We start from the raw sequence: 21,912 nt of genomic DNA on the forward strand, positions 1-21,912 counted from the left end.
AACTTAATTCTTCTCTTTGGGTATGGATTTTGGGCACTTACCTGAGCTGCTGCCACTTACAACTCACCATTATCATCAAATTATATCTTTTCCAAACTTCAAGGCTCAGCTTAGATGTTACCTGGAACAGAAGCCTTCCCTGGTTTCCCCCTATACCCTCACCTCCAACCAAAATTAAACTCTTCAGCCTGAAACACTTGATATCACTTTGTACTTATTTATTTCTTACATTGAGATTCCAGCTCTGTTACTTACTAAGCATGAACTTGGCAAATCATTACACTTTTGGGTGATCTTAGTTTTCTTATCTATAAATCAAGGGGGTCAGATCAGATGAGGTCCGATGTGTCATCCAGTTTGAACAGTCCATGATTTTAAGACTGTTGGAGAGTTCTGTTTCTGGAAGCCAAAATGGCGAAGGAAGAAGTAAGTCACTCTCACCTTCCCTTATTAACCTCTGAAAGCCTAGAAAATATCACCCCAGGAAAAACCCTGGAACAGCTGAGTCAGAAGAAAGATGGGGTGCAGCAGTGCAGTAGCCCAGGTAGTTAGAGGGATTAATGGGAAAAGCCCCTCTTGCCTTGGGGAAAGTGAAGCAGTACAGAACAGAACGGGAGGCATCCCAGCAAGCTAGATGAAAGCCCCACCTCAGCATACCATACTGAACTCCGGGTGGTGGAGTAGGCAAACATCAACACCTGGACCCCCAAGTGTCTCAGTAAAGGCAGGGGAACCAGTGGAAACCGACTCAAAAGACCATCACTTGCCTAGGTGTTCTATAGCAGTCCAGTCTCCCAGTGCCTCAGCAAAATTCTGGGAAGGACTCTAAGGGCCCCAGGCTGAGAAATATCCTGTAACAGGGAAACATCCATCTGAAAGGAGCTGAAGAAAGTGAAAGGAGGGAAAGGAAAGGCCTGGGTGAGCAGGCAACTTCCAGGAGCCAGACTACCCTGTCCTACCCCTAGGGTTCCAGTGTTGCTGTTTCCAGGCCAACACCAGATAACCTGCCAGAACCCTACAGCCTCCAACTGCCAGCATTTGAGGCTCCAGCACACAAAGCCAGTGACCTGGCCCCAAGCTCCCAGCATAAGAAGAGTGGGTCAGTGCCCCTTGCTCGCCAGCAAGAGAGCTCAGTTTTTTTTACAGGCCAGGAAATAAGCAAACACCATGAGCAAAAAGAAACCTACTATGGATTCTTATTATGGGAACAGTGAAGATCAAGGCAGAAATTCTGAAGAGGACAACACTGTCAACAAACCCACATCTGGAACCTCAAAAAGGAACATGAGCTGGTCAGAAGCCCAAAAAGCCTTCTTGGAAGAACTCAAGAAGGACTTTAAAAGTAAAATAAGAGAAGTAGAAGGAAAATTGGGGAAAGAAATGAGAGGTATGCAACAGAGAATCAATAGCTTGGAAAAGAAAGGACAAAAATTAACTGTAGAAAGCAAGTCCTTAAAAAATACATTTGGCCAAATGAAAAAAAAGTTCACTGAAGAAAACAACTCCTTAAAAAGCAGAATTGGCCAAACAAAAAAAAAAGAGACACAAAAACTCACTGAGGAGAAGAACTCCTTAAATAAAATGGGCCAAATGGAAAAGGAGGTGCAAAATCTAATAGAAGAAAACAATTTGTTAAAAATTAAAATTGGGCAAATGGAAGTTAATGACTCTATGAGAGAGCGAGAAGGAGTCAAACAGAAACAAAAGAATGAAAAAATGGATGAAAACGTAAAATACCTCATTGAAAAAAAAAATAAAAAAGACTGTTGGAATCTCTGCCTTACTCCACAATCAGATTGTAACTTCATTAAAGCTAAAGGCTTGAGGACAATGGGAGAGGTAATACAGGATTTGAGAAGGAAAACAATGGAGTCTGCAAACTATATGTTGATAAACTTGACTTTGATTCCTAGAAAAATTCTAGAATGCTTTATTAAAGGGATGATTACTAAACATCTCAAGAAGGAAGCAGTGAACAAAAAAGATGAAGCAAGACTTCATCGAGAAAAGTATGCCAGACTAACCTCATTTTCTTCTCTGATAGGTTTACTAAGCTATATACCTAGATCTTAAGGAAATATCTAACCAAATTTTTCATGCTATTTTTATGGAAAAGATAGAATGAGATAGCTGATATTACAGTTAAATTATTTCAAGCTGGATGAATAGTTGAAAATAAAGAATGGTCATTAATAGTTCAATGTCAATTTGGAAGAGACTTCTAGTGGGGTGTTCCAGGGGTCAGTGCTTATACCTGTGTTATTGAGCATTATTATCAATCATTTTGGGTGAATGCATAGATAATAGGCATGGTCAATTTGTACATGACAGAAATAGGAGCAATCACTAGCATGTTGATGACTAAGCCATGATACAAAAAAGATCTCAGTGAGCTAAATTAAACATCTGCCATGTGAACTCTTTTAAGGATGATGACTTTTATTCTTTTATTTTTGTATCCCCAGTGTCAATAGCATGTCTAAGTAAGTAGAATTCATTTCTGAGCCACAAACTTGAAGGCAACTTAAAGGAATCATCAATTTTTTGAGCTACCAATTTTTAAAGAAGGAACTGATTTTAAATGGGATTCACCATAATCCTGACATAGGAGTGAAATATATATATATATATATATATAAAAAATTATATATATAATATAAAATTAATTAATTTTATATTATATATAATATGTATTTTATTATATATATATTTCCATATATGTATATATGGAAAATTCAGAGAAGTTACTACCAATGGAATTCAAACTCACTAAGTTAGAGGTAGGAGTGTTACATGATGAGGCACACTGAGAGCATAGGTGCTTTACCAAGAATGAAAGAAAAAAAAAACAGTATTGTCAGAGGCTGACATATATATATTTCTGTTGAGAGAGAGAGAAAGGGAGGAAGGAGAGAGAGAGAGAGAGAGAGAGAGAGAGAGAGAGAGAGAGAGAGTGCTTCAATGGAGATCCTAGGGTTATTGATTAACTCTAAGGAGTTGCCCTGCATTCTTGCTCATAGGATGTTTCACACATTAGTGGCACACCCTTAGAAAACAATAAAAATTAACTTAATTATATAAGTACAGTTAGTGAATAAGGAAAATTTAGAGCGAATAGGAAATTCTAGTATACCAATGCCAGTTTGCCAAGAGAAGGTTAGGCAGAAGAGGGATAGAAACTGGAAAGGGATGAATTCACCTGGTATCAGTACAGCAACAAATTATTAATTATTAAGATAAGACTCAAACTGTTCATAATTATATTCAGTTTGGGGTAACAACATTTCTTTTTCATTTAGTTGGCCATTGGCTTGGTATCTCCGCACTCTGGGATTCCAAAGTTCCTGGGCTTATCTCATCCCAAGAAGATTCTACCTCCCATAATCCTCTAGTCTCTACTTCTAATTTAGAGAAACAACACTTGCCATCATCAGTGGCCCCCTTGCTGATCAGGAGTTACATCTAAGATCACTACACTATCCACTATTCCACACTGCCTCTTCCTGCTTTAAGCTTCTCATCTTTTGCAGAGGGGAAAAAAATGTTCCAACTTTGCTTCAATGTGAGAATCACAGACCCAGTGACTGCAAATTCTGAGTAAGTAGAGGAGAAATTAATGAATAAGGTCTCCTTATATTTAATGTTTATCTGTTGCCTTGGACAGCAGAATCCTTTTCAGAATATTTACTGTACCTTTTCTTGTGGTAAGTCAGTGTCATTGTCCCAAATTTTAGAAAAGAGGAACTAGCAACCTAGAGGAGATAGAAAGCATGCCTTTAGGCACACAGCAAGTTGGAGGCAGGGAAAGGATTAAGATATGTCCAAATCTAAGCCTGTGAAGTTAGACTATTTTCGTTCCTTTGGAATTCTTCCTTTAGAACATGTTATTTAAGCTCTCAATACCAGCATCAAACTACATTGATTTGCAAAGGCATTGTAAAGGTTTTTTTATCCCCCTCAGTTGAAATCATTACAGAAGTCAAAGAAATTTGAAGTCAAGTACTTAGGAAACACCAAGTCATTTATCAACTTTTGGGGGAAAAGCAAACAAACATGAAGTTAAACTAGTAAAAAAAAAAAAAAAAAGGAAACAATGTATACTCAAAGCACATTTCTGAACGTGGCCCGGGCCACCATCTTCAGCTCTCTCTTTCCACTTATGATTTCCTGAAAAGAGAGGAAATGGTTCTATAATACTCTATCCAATAAGACCACATCTGGAAAACAGATACACACACACACATAATTATAGATTGGACACAATTAATAGAGGGAAGGCATTAGCATTAAGGGGCATCAGGAAATGCTTCTTACAGAATGTAGGACTTTTGCTAAGACTTGAAGGAAGCCATGAAGGAATAGATGAGGAGGGAGAGTATTCAAGGCTTAGAGAACAGCCAGTGAAAATGTCCAGAGTCAAAGGGAGGAGTGGAGAAAGGAGGCCAATGTCACTGGATGGAAGAGTATGTGGAAGATAGTAAGATATAAGAAAACTGGAAGGGTAAGAGGGATATCAGTTGTGAATGGCTATGAGTGTCAAATGGAGGATTTTATATTTGATCATGAAGGTGATAGGGTACTATTGGAATTTACTGAATAGTGGTGGTGAAATGGTTAGATCTGCATTTTAGGAAGATTCATTTGACAGCTAAGTGGAAGACAGACTGGGGTGGGAAGGGACTTGTGGCAGGGAGACCAACTGCAAGTCTAATGCAGTAGTCAAGGAGTGAAGTGATGAGGGCCTTTGTCAGAGTCATATCAGTGTCAGGTTAGGGAATGGGGCATATAGGAGAGATGCTATGAAGGTAGACTTGATATGTATATGCAAGTTCAAAACTCTATCAATTGTATCATCTATCTACTTTCCTAGTGACAGAAAACAGTAATTGTTTCATTTTTGCATCTGCATTCCCCATTCCTGCTACCAAATAACCACTTAAAAATGCCTTTTGTTTGATTAATTGACTGATCAAATGATTGACACGATAGCTTTCTCCAGATATTCAAAAGACAGTCATGTTAAAGAAAGTTTTGACTTGTTCTCTATATAGACAATATAAAAGATATTTGGAGGCAGATTTCAGCTCAACAACAAGAAGAACATTGAACAATTGGGGTTGTTTGAGAGGGGAAGAAAGGACCTCCATACTTGGAGATATACAAACACAACTGGCTATCTACTTCTTAGGTATATAGAGGAGATTTATACATCTGGTAGGTGATTGAACTGCATAACAACAATAACGTGGAATAATAAGACCTTCCTTGGGGGACATTCATGTGAATTCCACAAACAACACGTCCACAATGAAACTTTGAACAAATGACTGAGCTTTGCAGATTTCATTGCAGTAGCAGGATAGTTTATGCCAGGAAGTCAGGGCTAGATCATTGCCACCAGAAATTACAGGCTACACTTATTGATCACTAAAGATTTTGTAAGGAAATGCTAGAAACTGTGCAGATCATTATCACTACACATTGGAAAAAAAGAAATAGTACTCACCAAATACATAGCAAGATGCTATCAGGAGGCCAGAATTATACATCAGAAACTTTCTCTCCTTTATAGACCATCAGATAAAAAATCTTTGTACCACAAGTACAGACACAAAACTATCCTTCTGAAATTAACAAATTAACCACATTGGAAATGGACCATCATTATACACAAAAGTGTTGTTCACAATCTCTTAGACATAACCTTGATACATAAAAAATTAAGAGTAATATTTTACTAGATTCCGCTATACTAAATATTTAATTTCCAAACTATGTGAAATGAAAAGAGTTCAAAATATAAAGACCCAATAGCAGAAAATAAAACCCAAAGTGGGAGCAGAATAAGATATATACCATACCCATTGTCCATTGTCTTGAGATACTTCCATTAAACACACAGAAGATGAGTTTACAACACACTAATTTATTCAGTTACAAAAAGTAGTCATTTTATTCACCTGTGTAGCAGAATATTAAATATAAAAAATAAAAGGAAAGACTTGGCACATTATGATTTATATCTGAACTCCACCCTCAATAGCAGACTTGTAACATAGGTGTTATTATCATTCCATTTAATAGTTGAGGAGATAAGACTTAGATTAAGTAACTCATTCAGGATACTTTTTTCTTAGTTAGGTCAGTCTCTCATACTTTACTGTATGTGTCATTAGCATTCCTTTTTCTGTACCTTTCCTCATTCTATTCCTCCTATGTAGAAGGTACTCATTTCCTTTTTCTTCCATAGATTAAATTAAAGAATATTTTAAAGTGATTTGTCACCACAATCCAGTATTGGAACACAAGGCATTATTATTTATTTTTCTCCAAGAAAAATCTCTTGATTATTCCATTCTCCATTTCTATCTTAGTTATTTGAATTTCTCTTTCCCTTAAAGGGACTAGACTACTTTGTCTGGGACTTAACCATTTATTTATTTATTTTTTTAATCTGGGTTAGTTCTGTTTCCCTAGCTACATAAAAGTGCATGAGGAGGTACCAAGGTTTTCAGTGCTTTTATATTCCCTACAGTCCTGTGCATATAGTAAATGATCAATAAATATTGATTTACTAATTTCTTTAGGTGAGGAAACATGGAATAATGGTTGCTCTGAATTTTTGAAAATTTATTTTCAAACTACAGCTCTGTCACTTACTACTTGTGTGACCTTGACCAAGACACTAATCCTCTCAAAGTCTGAATTCTTCGTCTTTATGATGAGCAAAATTGATTTGGATAACTTCCAAGATGTCTTCCTGGTCCATAGATTGTAATCACCTTTGATTGCTGGTCTTACCTTGGCTTTTTTGCACAGAGGGAACAGTCCCTTTTTTGGTAGCTTCTTTGGGCATGGTGGACAATCTCACAATTTCTATTTTGAAAGGAATGTTTCAGTCATAGTTCAATTAATACAAAAAAGATGCCCACACTTCTGCTGAGACAAAAAAAAACAACAACAAAGAAAATATGAGTGTTAATATATTAGAGTAGACCAAAAAAGGAGTTTTATCAGGGATGTTGAGGATAATGTCATACCATTAGAACCTAGTTGGGTGACAGCTTTTGTCACATACTAAGTAGTCAACAGTCAGGAAGCATGTATTAAGTGCATATTGTGTTTCAGGCACTGTGCAAAGTGCTGGGGATACAAAGAAAGGCAAAAATCATCCCTGCTCTCAAGGAGGTAATAGTGAAGATAAATGTCGAGGCTATTAGAGCTAAGCTGAATACTCATTCAGCTTTTGTCAAATACTAAGTGCTGCATAAACTGCAACATGAGTCACTAAGAACTAGTGTTTATTTTAGGAAAAAAGGGAATACCTTTCTTTCCCGTGCTTATTTTGTAGATGGTAATATAATTTCATATTTTTTTATTCGGTATTTGTACTCACCATGTGAGGTAGGCATTTTAGCCTGATGTTATAAATGAGGAAAGTAAGATTCCTATTAAGTGTCTGACCCTTGGACACATAGCTAGAAAATGACAGAGTGGGGACTTAGATACAGATTTTTTGGATTCTAAGGCTAGTAATGCTTTTTCCACTCTATTGTCTCTCTTTAAAAATAACCAAAACTCCAAATAGATTCACCCCAAAACATGTATTTCACATTTTGGTACCAATTAACCTACCTTCCATTAAAAAAATATTCACCAATTCCAGTAGGATAATTATCAATGATACGTATCTTGTGATGTTACTTTTCATCTTCAGACAAGCTTTGTAGTCCGAGTTAATTGTTTACAACATGGAATGTATCAAATTCCCTGTGTATGATAGACACACTACTAGATGCTCTATGTGGTTCTGTGTGTCTTCTCCATTTGGAGGACTTGTTAATCAACTAACTTCTCTTCCTACAAATAGCTATTGAATGCATCTATGGGATGATTTGGAACTGTGCAAGGCTCTATAGAGAATTTCAAATAAAATATAAGGAATGGACACTGGTCTCAGATGTTAGATTTATAACTTTTGGAGTTCAAACTTTTAGATCCTGATAGTCTAATCTCAGACATTTATTAGCTGTGTGACCCTGGGTAAGCCACTTAATTCTGTTTGCCTCAGTTTCCTCATCTGTAAAATGAGCTAGAGAAGGAAATGGCAAACCACTCCAGTATCTTTGCCAAGAAAACTCTAAATGGGGTCACAAAGAGTCAGACACAACTGAAATGACTGAACAACAATGGTATAGCCTAACCTCCCATTTGATGCATGAATTAAAGACCCTTCTTGATTATTCATCTAGTCCTTGCCTGAACACTTCTAGTCTGGTTGGAAAGACATTACTTGCATATATGGCACAGTAGAAACTGTAATGACTTAAAAAAGTTACTGCACCCACCCAGGTTTTGTTCTATAATGTAGAAATAGGAAGAACATTAGAAATATGTTAGACACAAGGTTTATTAGAGTAGCCTGAGGTCATTTGCAATTAGTGGCTGCTTCTCTGGGCAATGTGAGCAATTCACTTTAGATTCCTGTTTTTTCCCACTGGATTTGAATCCAGGTTCTGCCACCCATGATGAGTGTGACCTTGGGACAAGTAACTTAATCTCTATAAGATGAGGGAGGTGAATTAGGTGACCTCTGAGATCCCTTTCAACTCTGAATCTTAGATCCCACTGTCCATTAATCAGCTCATATTGGCTTATGTCATGTCTGATAATTATTTGGGGGAACTTCATCTATAATCAATTGTTAAAAGGTAAGTAAGCACTATAGTATGATCATGCTGTAGATATTTGGAGAAGAGGGATATCAATGAGTGCTGGAAAAGCTGGTGACATCAGTGTGGATGTGGAGTGTAAGAATGTGGGTTCACATTCTAGCTCAGATGCTTACCACCTATTTCACCTTTTGGGAATCTCTCAACTTCAATTTTTTTTTCCTGTGAAATAAAGAAGTTGAATGAGAGGATGCCTGAAGTCTTTTCCAATTCTAAAGCTGTGATCTTGTCGTTTATGTGAAATAACTTGAGGTGGGCCTTAAACACAGCTAGTGTTTAGAGAGGGAGATTAGAGATGTAGACTATAGTGCATTTCAAGCAGAGAAAACAATATGAGTCAGATGTAAGCAGTGGACATGATGGAGCCAGATAGACAAGTTCCTGAGAGCCAATTGTTAAATTTTTAGTGTTAGCATTTTCACCCAGGAAACTAGCAAACACTATAAATCAGGGTGTAATTTATTGTTTTTATTGGTGGTCTAGACTCAAAGAAATGATAGAGAAAATCCTAGAAATGGAAATTAAACTTAAAAGGGTGATTTTTTTGGGGGGGGAAAGCTGGTTGTTTAATATATACCAGAACACACCTGCATATAGGAGTGCCCAGGGACCAATGAGGAAATCAGCATAATGAGTGCTATCCATACTTTTGAAGGAATGGTGGGAAAAAAGGCTAGAAGTAAAATAGGACCAAACTATGAAACTAGGAAGACTTTGATAATTGGACTGAGATAACAGAGAAAAGTTATAGTACCCCTTTCTCTTTTGTTGTGGATTAATTTTAAAGTAGTTGAGTCTGAAGGCTTAGGGTATTCTGGTATATGTTTAACAACCATCTTACCCCCCTGGAGTCACTCTTTTCATTTTAATCTGAATTGTTAACATTTTATTCATCACTTCCTTAACTCTAGACCATCATATAAAACCCCACAAGATCACATCTGGACAGACAACCCAGCGGCTGTTAATATAGAAACATAGAAGTTATTATAGCTGGATTGGCCCTTAGAGATCATCCATTCCAACCTTTGTATTTTATAGATAATGAAAATGAGACCCAGATAGGTGCAGAGACCTGCCTGTGGTCACATAGTATATAAGTGACATAACTAAGACTAGAATACAGGTTACTTTATTCCTGGATTACTAATATGTCTACTATACCACACTGCCTTCCACTCCATTTGGGAAAATTGGAGGTCATTGAATTGTTTCTTTGACCTAAAGCCAAGGTGATAACTTCCGCCACAAGGTCATTTCAAATGGCAACTTAGAGGATCATTTTGACTTTCAATTTAAATAGTTCCATAATGGCTGATGAACATTTATAGAAGAGGGCAAGTTACTCAAGAGCTGAGAATAATTGGACCACTGCCCAGAGATGAGAGCAAAAGCATTTAATTGTTAGACTATTCCTTCCAAAGGGAACACCATGTGTCTCTTACTGTCATGTCACTGCTTTAATGATTGGTGAGTTCTTCAAGTCAATACTGCATTTTCCCCCAAAGCCTAAAAACAAATCAATGTATTTTAGGGGGTATTTGAATGGAAAAAAATAAATGCAAGAATTATAAAGGCATATTTTTCAAACATATTATCTTATGATGAATATATATTTCATAAGTGGGTCATATTCATGTCACATTTTTCAATATATAAAGTACCTTCTCCACAAAAACTCTGTGAGCTATTCTTTTTATTATTTGTCATATTACAGAAGAGAAAACTGAGGCTTATAGTGATTATTTTTATCTAGATAGTCCTGTTTCACCTTCAAACATTTTTTCCAACTGCTCCCTCCAAATTTGACCAACATTAATTATGCTGCACGGCCCCCATACATCCATTATGTTAATTACTACATCAATGACTGCCTTCATATTGTTCCCTCTAATTGAAACTCCTTATATTGCAGTTCTTTAGTTGAAACATTCATATACCACTTGTCTATAATCATAGAGGTATTAAGAGTTGAAACTGGGCACAAACCTAGGTCATCCAATGCCTGGTCCTTTCCACTCCCAATATCCTTCTACCCTCTGGGCTGTACCAGCTCTACCACACATCCAGAATGTATTGTAAAATATGCTTTGTATTTCTGTATGCCTTTTCTAGAGCATAGGATCATAAGATCAAAGACATAGAGTAGGGAAAATAAAAATGAATTTTAGATGTTGTGTGATCACAGATCCTAGACCAACTGTCTTTCATTTTAAAGACAAAGCAACTGTGGGGCAGGAAAGTTAGGGAACTTACTCAAGGACACATAGGTAGTAAATGGCAGTATTGATATTTGAACCAAATCCTACAACATACACTTCCAATATACCATCCGTCTAAGATGGAGGAAAATGCACAGTTAGTAATTATAACTGTAAATATGAATGGGATGAACTCACCTATAAAATAGAAGGGAATAGCAGAGTGGATTAGAAACCAGAGTTCAACAATATGTTGTTTATGAGAAACATGCTTGAAATAGACACACAGAGTTAAAATAAGAGGTTGGAGAAGAATCTATTATGCTTCTACTGAAGTAAAAAAAGGCAGTAGTAGCAATCACAATATCAGACAAAGCAATATCAAAAGTAGGCCTAATTAAAAGGGATAAGCAGGGAAACTACATCTTGTTAAACGTAACCAGAGACAATTAAGTAATATCAATACTAACCATATATACACCAGATGGCATAGCATCCAAATTTTTAAAGAAAAAATTGAATGAATTACAGAAGGAAATAGTAAAACTATACTAGTAAGAGATCTCAACTTTCCTCTCTCAGAGCTAGATAAATCTAACCATAAAATAACTAATAAAGAAAGTAAGGAGATGAATAAACTTTTTAACAAGTTAGATATGATAGACCTCTGGAGAAAGTTGAATGGTGATAGAAAAGAGTATACCTTGTTCTCAGTTGTGTATGACACTTTTACAAAAATTGACCATGCATTAGGCCATAAAAATCTCATGACAAAATGCAGAAAAGTAGTATTAAAGGCATCCTTGTCAGACCATAATGCAATTAAAAATTACATTCAGTAAAGGGAACAGAATTAACAAACTAGAAAAAGAACAATTTAAAATTCCCCAATTAAACACCAAAATGGAAATCCTGAACATCAAAGAAGAGGTTAATGAAATTTAAAGTAAAAAAAAAAATCATTGCACTAATACATAAAACTAGGAGCTGGTTTTATGGGGGGAAAAACCCCTATAAAATAGAAAAAAAACAATTCATTAATTTCACTTAAAAAATGAAAGACGAAAACTAAATTACCAGTATAAAACACGAAAAGGGTGAATTTATCACCAAGGAAGATGAAATTAAGCAATTATTAGGACTTATTTTGTTCAACTATATGGCAGTAAAAGTATTAATCTAAGTGAAATGGATGAACATTTACAAAAAATAAAAACTGCCCAAATTAACAGAAAAGGAAATCGAATACTTAACTAACATAATTTAGAAAAAAATGAATGAGCCATAAATTAGCTCACTAAGAAAAAATCCCCAGGACCAGATGTATTTACAAGTGAATTCTACCAAACATTTAAGGAAAAATCCCCTATTGGGGGAAAAAATAGGTAAATAAGGAATCTACCAAATTCCTTTTTTTTTAAAAGACAATTGGGGTTAAGTGACTTATCCAGGGTCACACAACTATTAAGTGTCAAGTATTTGATCTGAGGCGAGATTTGAACTCAGGTCCTTCTGACTTCAGGGCCAGTGCTCTATCCATTGCACCATCTAACTGCTCCCCTAAATTCCTTTTATGACAATAATATGGTTTTGATACCTAAACAAGGAAAAGCAACAACAGAGAAAGAAAACTATGGATCAATTTCCTTAATGAATATTAGTGCAAAAATTTAAAATAAAAAAAACTAACAAGGAGATTACAGCAATATATCACAAAGATTATATGCTATTTATACCAGGAATACAGAGATGGTTTAATATTAGGAAAACTATCATCTTAATTAACCATATCAATGACCGAAACAATAAAAATCATATCATTGTATCAATTGATGCAAAAAAAGCCTTTAACTAAATATAACATACATTCCTATTAAGTACACTAGAAAATATATGAAAAAACAGAGCCTTTCTTAAAATGATAAGTAGTATCTATCTAAAGAAATTGTAATAGACAATGAGAAAATAAAACTATCACTCTTTGCAGATGTGATGGTATATTTAGAGAACCCTAGAGAATCAACTAAAAAACTAATTGAAACAACAACTTCAATATGGTTGCAGGATATAAAATAAACCCACATAAATCACCAGCATCTCTCTATACTACCAACAAAATCTAGCATCAAGAGACAGAAAAAGAAATTCCACTTAAAATAAGTGCAAACAATATAAAATTCTTGGGAGTCTACCTACCAAGAAAAATCTAGGAATTTATGAACACAATTATAAAACACTTTACACATGAATAAAAAAAAAGATCAATTAGAGAAATACAAATTGTTTATGGGTAGAAGCCAATATAATAAAAATGATAATTCTGCCTCAGTTACTTTGCTTATTTGGTAACATATCAATCAATCTACCAAAAATTATTTTATTGGGCTAGCAAAAATAACCACATTCATCTGGAAGAATGAAAGGTCAGGGATATCAAGGGAATCAATGGAGGAAAATGTGAAGGAAGGTGGCTTACCAGTACCAGATCTCAAATTATAATGCAAAGTGGTAATCATCAAACCAATCTGGTATTGGATAAAAAAAAATAGAGTAGTGGATTGGTATAATATATTAGGTACATAATACACAGTACTAAATGACCATACTAGTCTAGTGTTTGATAAGCCCACAGATCCAAACTTTTTGAGGAAGAACTCATCGTTTAACAAAAACTGCTGGGAAAACTGGAAAGCAGTTTGGCAGGAAGTAGGATAAACCCCCATCTCATGCCTTACACCAAGAGAAGATCAAAATGGATAAATGATTTAGATGTAAAGGTTGATGTCATAAGTAAATTAAGGGATCATGGAAAAAGGTCAGATTAATGGATAAGGGAAGAGTCTGTGATCAAATAAGAGACAGAGAGCATCATGGAAAGCAAAATGGATAATTTTGACTACACGAAATTAAAAAAGCTTTTGCACAAACTAATTCAGTCAAATTTAGAAATAAAGCAGGAAACTCAGAAAAAAATTTTATAGCAAGTATCTCTGATAAAGGTCTCATTTTTCAAATATATAGGGAACTAAGTCAAATTTACAAAAACAAGAGGCTTTCTCTAGTTGATAAATGGTCAGAGGATATGAACAGTCATTTTTCAGAAAAAGAAATCTAATCTATCAATAGTCACATGAAAAAATTTCTAAATCACTATTGATTAGAAAAATGCAAATTAAAGCACTCTGAGATACTACCTCACATCCATCAGATTGGCTAACATGACAGAAAAGGAAAATGATAAATGCTGGAGGGGATGTGGAAAAATTAAGACACTTATGTACTCTTGGTGGAGCTGTGAACTAGTACAACCATTCCAGAGAACAATTTGGAGCTCTGCTCATTGGGCTATAAGACTGTATGTACCCTTTGAACCATCAATACTACTACTAGGTTTGTATTCCAATGAGATAAAAATAAAGGGAAAAGGACCTCATTATACAAAAATATTTATGGCAGTTGTTTTTTTGGTGGCAAAGAATTAGAAATTGAGGAGATGCCTTCAACTGGGAAAGTGTTGACTGAGTGGTGGTATATTATTGTGAATGAATACTTTTGTGCAATAAGAAATGACAGGCAAGATGGTTTCAGAAAAAACCTGGGAAGACTTATATGAATTCATGTGAAACGAAGTGAGCAGAACCAGTAGAACAGCATACATAGTAGTAACAGCAGTATTTAAAGACTGATCAACTGTAAAGACTTAGTACTCTTACCAAGACAATAATCCAAGACAATTCCAAAGGACCCATGATGAAAATATTCTCTACCTCCAGGGAGAGAACTGATGAGCTTTGAATGCAGATTGAAGCATTCTTTTAAAACTTTCCTTTTTCTTTTTTTCTTTTTGTCTGTTTTCTTTTGCAACATGGCTAATATGGATGTGTTTTGCAAAACTTCATATGTATAATTGATATTAAATTGCTTGCTTTCTCAAGGAGGGAAGGGAGTTTGGAGGGAGGGAAAGATTTCAAAACTAAAAATTTTAAAGTGATTGTTAATGGTTTTTTTTAACATGTAATTGGGAAATATTTAATGAAATAAATAAGAAATATATTTAAAAACAAAAAAAAAAGAAAATAGATGTGTGAACAGAAGCATATTTTTAAAATTGCCCATTATTCCTCCCTAATATGATACAAAATCCAACTCATACATTTCCCCTGAAATAAAAAAAAAATGACCACTCTATTATTTATTAGACACACCTGCTCAGCACTTCTGAATTAGAAGACATCTCCTGGGGTTAAAATGAGAATGCTCTTCCTGCCCTCAAGGACCTTACAATCTAATGGGAGAGAGAACGTGCAAGCAAATATATACAAAGCAAGCAATGTAGAAGATAAATAGGAAATAATTAACAGAGAGAAGGCACTGGAGTAAAGAGACATTGGGAAAGGCTTCCTATAGAAGATGGGGTTTTTAGGGGATTTAAAGGAAGCCAAAGAGGTCTGTAGTCTGAGTGTAGGAGAGAGAGCATTACAAGCATGAGGGACAGCCAGAAAAAAATGCCCAGAACTGAGAGATTCAGTATCTTGTTCATAAAACAGCCAGGAGGGGGGCAGCTAGGTGGCACAGTGGATAGAGCACCGGCCCTGGATTCAGGAGAACCTGAGTTCAAATCCGGCCTCATACACATAACACTTACTAGCTGTGTGACCCTGGGCACTTAACCCCATTGCCTAACAAAACAAAACAAAATAAAACAAACAAATAAACAAAAACAGCCAGGAAGCCAGTGTCACTGGATAACAGTATATCACAGAGAGTAGGATGTAAGAAAACTGGAAAGATAGGAGGGGGTTAGGTTATGAAGGGCTTTGAATGCCAAACAGAGCATTTTGTTTTCAAACCCACAGGTCATAGGAAGCCATTGGAGTATGTCAAATAGGGAGGTGAAATGGTTGGACATGTGCATTAGGAAAATCACTTTGGTGGCTGAATGGAAGACAATCTGTAGTGGGAGACACTTGAACCTGAAGGACTGTTAGGGTGGTGTTGCCCTCTACAGAAACAGGGAAGGTGATTCAGAGTGGGAAAGAGTTGAGGGGGAAATACAATGAGTTCTTTGTTGGATGTGTTTTGTTTAAGATATCTACTGGACATCTGATTTGAGATGTCTGAAAAGGAGTTTGATATGCAAAATTAGATGTCTGCAAAGGTTGGGGCAGGATACATAGATCTGAGAATTGTCACCTTAGAGATGGCAATTTAATCTACTGGAGGTGATGAGATCACTAAATGTAGTATCAAGAGAGAAGTGAAGATGAAAGGAGCTCTGCAGGATGCCTAAAGTTAGAAGGCATGATCTGGATAAGAATCCAGCAAAGGATATTAAGAAGAAGCAGCCAGATAGGTAGAAGCAGAGCTAGGAAAGAGTGGTGTCCAGAAAGGCCAGAGAGAAGAGAGTATCAAGAAGGAAAGGGTGATCAACAGTGTCAAAGGCTGTAGAGAGGTCAAGGAGAACAAAGATTGAGAAAAAAACATTTTGGCAATTCATTCTCTGTCTCTGTCTCTTTCTGTCTCTGTCTCTCTGTTTCTCTCTCTCTCTCTCTCTCTCTCTGTCTCTCTCTCCATATGTATAGATGTATGTATGTATGTATGTATGTATGCATGTATACATGTATAGATAGCCATCCATCCATCTGGCTATCTATCCACTCATAGATTTAGGACTGTAAGATTGAATCTTAGATTCAATTGAATCTGATCTATCCTCCTCTCTTGATAGAAGAGAGAATTGAGACCCAGAGAGGTGAAATAACTTGTCCAAAGTCACGTAGATAGAAAGATGATCATAGGATTGTAGCTTCCAAACCAGAGTGGACCTAAGAGGTCTTTTGGCCCACCTCCCCTCCCATTTCCCATTTAAAGAACCTGTGGCCCAGAGACATGAAATGATTTGCCCAAGGTTATACAGGTAAGTAATTCAACCAGTCAACAGGCATTTTTAAGCATTTGCCATGCGACCATGGATGCACATAAAAAGCCCAAACAACAACAACAAAACAATCTCTGCCCTTAAAGGGCTTTGCAATATCTTAATGGGGAAAAAATTCATATAAATAACTAGGTAAATACAAAATTTATGCACAGAGTAGATGTATGGTAATCGATGTAATCTATCTCTTTATCTCTATCCATCTGTCTGTCCTCTGTGTATCATCCATCATGTATCTATCCATTTGTCATCTACATAAATCCATCTGGGTATATATGTATGTTATCTATTCATCCAGGTATGTATGCATATATATATATGTATCCATTCATCCATGTATCTATGTATGTATGTGTGTATCTATCCATCTATATATGTATGTATGGGGGCAGCAGATGGCGCAGTGGATAGAGCACTGGACCTGGATTTAGGAAGACCCGAATTCAAATCTGATCTCAGACACTTGACACTTGACACTCACTAGCTGTGTGACCCTGGGCAAGTCACTTAACCCCATTGCTTAGCCAAAAATAAATAAATAAATAATAAAATATATTTATATCTATATGTCTATCTATCTATCTATCTATCTATCTGTCTGTCTGTCTGTCTGTCTGTCTGTATGTATGTATGTAGCTAGCTAGCTATCTACCCATCATAAGCAGCAGAGCCAGCATTCAAACTCCGTTTCTGGGACTTCTTTCTACTTTGTTGCGATTCAAGCAAAGTTTCTTTGACTCTAAAATCCAGCACTCTTTCTGTTGCACCATGGTGCCTCTCTACATATAAACTTCCATATATCTATTGGTATATCTATTTGTCTATTTGTCTATTTCCTAACACAGATATCTCTCTAGTACAGCCCCAACAAAGTAGTGAGAGAAGAATCTCTGGTCTGTGGTACTTCACTGGTTGGATCAACAGCGCCCTCTCTAGGTTAAGAGATCCAGGGTAAGCATGTATTTATGCATGCATGTCAGTTACCTCTCTTCAGAAGTCCATTTGTCTTTCAGGCTCTTTACTATTACACAAATATAAAAACGGCATGTGAAGAGATTGGCTTTAGTATCTGTTTTCTAAAGGTCCAAGGTTGCTTTTCCCAGTAATAAGATGAAATGCAAATAGCCTCATTTGCCCTAGCAAGTCTTTAGATTTAGGCAACAGTAGCAGGGGGGACAAGTCTTTTTTTATTATTAAATTTCATCTCCTAATTAGGAGTTCCCAAAATGCTGAAACAACAGTATAGAAACTGAGCAAGCTCAAGAATATATTCTTAGCATATAACAGATGCTTAAAACTTAAAAAAAAATGCTACAATATGAATGACAGCTGAGCAGGTTGTACTTTAAGCTTCAACTCTAAATAATCAGATTTATCAGTCAGAGATGCTTACTGGGATGTCTTTTATCTAGGAGAACATAACAAGGCAAGACCTTTTGAATGAAATTTGGCTTCAGCGGGTCCACTTGATTTTGGCAAATACCTGATAATAATCCCATGGTTGTGCATTCAGGATCTGTGGTTTTTGTCATAACAGAAACTCTCTTCACCAAGGCAGGTTCCAGTCCCTCTGTAACCTAGTAGTTATAGAATCATAGTTGAAAATTAGGATCATAGAGACTCAGAAGCGATCTAGTCCAACTTCCCATTTTACAGATGAAGAAACCAACAGTCAGGTGGTGAACATAAGATTTGGAATTTGAACGGAGGTCCTCTAAATTCAGAGCTAGCATTTCTTTCCATAATGCCATGCTGTAAGACTTCAGGTCCCTGTAAGACTTTTGAGCCCCTGCTCAAAAAGGGTCTCATCTCCTGAGTTACCCTGCTGAAGTAAAGCCTCTTGTAAAATTAAAGCCTTTTTTTCCTGGTGAGGAGTGAATATCTACTAGTCACTAAGTCCTGAGGTATTTCCCCTCCCCTAGCATAAATCAGCACCAGTTCCTGAACCTTGACCTATTCATAGGCTTCCTGCTATAGGCATCTAGGTGGCACAGTGAGTAGAGTGCCAGGCCTGGAGTCAGGAAGACTCATGTTCCTGGGTTCAAATCAGTCACTCACCAGCTATGTGACCCTGGGCAAGTCACTTAATCCTGTTTGCCTCAGTTTCCTCATTTGTAAAATGAGCTGGAGAAGAAAACGGCAAACCATTCCAGTATCTTTGCCAAGAAAACCCCAAATGGAGTCATACAGAGTTGGACGTGACTGAAACGACTGGCTTCCTGCTCCCTCCCTAAGACCTACTCTTACTTCATCACATCAAATAAGACCTTATAAAAACTCGTGGGATTTACTGTTTTTTTTAATCAAGCATTTATTAAATGCCTATTATATGCCAGACATTCTTCTAATAACTGGAGATGCAAAAGACATTCCCTGCTCTTATGAAAGTCATAGTCTAATATGGGAGATAATGTGAAAACACCTATGTATAAACAAGCTATATACAGGATTATTTCGAGATAATCAACAGAGGGAAGGCACGAGCATTAAGAGAAGATCAGAAAAAGCTCTTTTTAGCACACCATTCTACCAGTCTCCAGAGGTTCTGACCTTTTGTGAATCCTCCCTGACATCAAGGTCTGATTAGAATATTTCCCCTCAAAAAAGTTGGCTTGCTCACTTTCTCTCTGTTGACTCCCATCTCATATTGTGTCCTTTTACTGCACATTGGAAAGCAGTCAAATGGCATTGAGAAATATGCTCAGTACCTTGATGGACCTTAAGGTGGCTGAAGCTCAGAGAGGTTAAATACTTTGCCTGTGGTCACAGGGTTATTAAATTACAGAGGCACGATTGGAACCCAGATGTTCTTGCTTCCAATACAACAAATACAACAAACTGCCTCTCTCCTAATAATACTGCCTCTCTACTAATAATAATCACTGCTATTAATGTAGTGCTTAATAGTTTCCAAAACCCTTTCCTTATAACAATATTTGGAGAGAAATGCTAAGTATTAGAGTTCTAAGCCTGGAGTCAGAAAGACCTGAGTTCAAATCCATTCTCAGATACTTACTAGCTTTGTGATCTTGGGTAAGTCACTTAACCTTTGTTTACCTTAATCTATTGGAGAAGGAAATGTCAAGCCACGCTAGCATCTTTGCCAAGAAAACCCATGGACAGTAGGGTCCATTGAGTCATGAAGAATCAGACACAATCAAATGACTGAGCAACAACAATTATTATCCCCATTTTGCACATGAGGAAAATAGCAAAATAGGTTCAGTTAACTGGTAATGGTTATTCCACTTCTGATAGCTACACTTATCTATTTATACATTCTGGGCTTTTTATAAAATGACTTTTAAAAGTTGTCAATAGCAACTTTAATGTCAGCAGAGTTTTATCATGAAAAACCAGCGTAGTTAATATGGCTCCTATTTCTTCTGTGTTCGTCTTCCCTCACTACATCTGTCTTCTCTGCATCATCCAGAATACATGTTAACAGGGGTTGACTGTTCCCCAAACACATACCACATAGTGAAAGTCAAAGAGGGAGAAAGAAAACTAGTCTGAAAGAAAGGCCTTGCTTATCTCATAGATCTCTGAACCCTCTTCCTCCTCCCAGTCACCAAGGGAAGGAGGTAGGAAATAAAGCTCTGATCTTAAGTGCAGCTGAATCCTAAAACCCAAACTCTGACTGATACACAATATGCCAGAGAGGAAAAGGAGAGGAATCTGTCAAGAGAATCTGTTGCATAAGTTAGCCTGCCACTGGGAAGGTCTTCCTGTAGCGTGGGAGAACAATTTGCCATGGCAACCCTCACTTCATCTTGCGGGGGTGGCAGGAATGCCTTCAGATTTAACGGGGAGAGGGGAGGGTAAGTCCTCAAATCCCATCCAGTTTACTAATTCCCTTCTGAGGAAACCTGATGTGGCCGGAAGGAGCTTCTTGCTTGACAGGCAGCCGACTTTGTCATCAGTGTCTAAATTAGTTGTTTAATGGTTCAAACCACTTTCCAGCCTCATCCAAATGCATTGTCCTCTCTCTCTCTCTTTTTCTCTCTCTCTCTCTTTCTCTCTAAGTTCACTCAGGCATACACATGCCTTGCTCACTCTTTTTTGATATGTTCTCCTCTTTTGCTTTTCCCAGTCTATCCATGTAATTACACCCGATATTGAAACTCTCCCATGAGCATAGATAGAAAACCTGGCTGATGTTAAATATGGGAAGGGTACTAATGAAACGCCCCAAAGAGACCTCCATACTGAGTTTTGTTTTTAATTTTTTTTTTTTTAGGCAATTGGGGTTAAGTGACTTGCTTAGGGTCACACAGCTAGCAAGTGTCAAGTGTTTGGTCTGAAGCTGGATTTGAACTCAGGTCCTCCTGAGCCACCTAGCTGCCCCCTGTACTGAGTTTTTAAAGAGGTGTTTATTATTATAAAGTAACTCTTGTGCCTTAATCAGAAGTGTTAAATGTCCCAAAGTGTTGGCTGTTCTGACACAAGATGTAGAACTTGTAATTTTTTTTTATTTTTACAAAATGCTTCTAAAAACCAGATGCAGGTGTATTTGTTAATGGCAGATAGTGTCTTTCATTAAGACAAAGCCTTTGGGGCAGCTAGGTGGTGCAGTGGATAGACCACCAGCCTTGGAGTCAGGAGGACCTGAGTTCAAATCTGGCCTCAGACACATAACACTTACTAGCTGTGTGACCGTGGGCAAGTCACTTAACGCCAATTGCCTCACAAAAACAAAACAAAAAAACAAAAACAAAGACAAAGCCTTTAGGAATCATAGTATGCTAGAATTGGAAAGGACATTTAAGGTCACTGACTACTGCCTCACATTCCACGTGGAACCTCTTATCCAGCTTCATAGTAAAAAGAGTCTTGGATTTCAGTAATGATTCTTCTAGAATCTATTTATGTGACCATGGGAAAGTCACCCAATAGTAGTAAACAATGTTTTGCAGTTTCTAGGTGCAGAATCCTGTCCTAGGTGCACAGGGAAATAGAAACTGTGAATAAGACATACTTCCAGCCCTTGTGGCCTTCCCCATATGTAAAATGGGGACAATTTAGTCTTTATGTCCTCAGC

The sequence above is a fragment of the Vombatus ursinus genome, unplaced genomic scaffold (genome assembly GCF_900497805.2).
Source record: "Vombatus ursinus unplaced genomic scaffold, bare-nosed wombat genome assembly UNPS02005659.1, whole genome shotgun sequence".
In the NCBI taxonomy this organism is placed as follows: Eukaryota; Metazoa; Chordata; class Mammalia; order Diprotodontia; family Vombatidae; genus Vombatus; species Vombatus ursinus.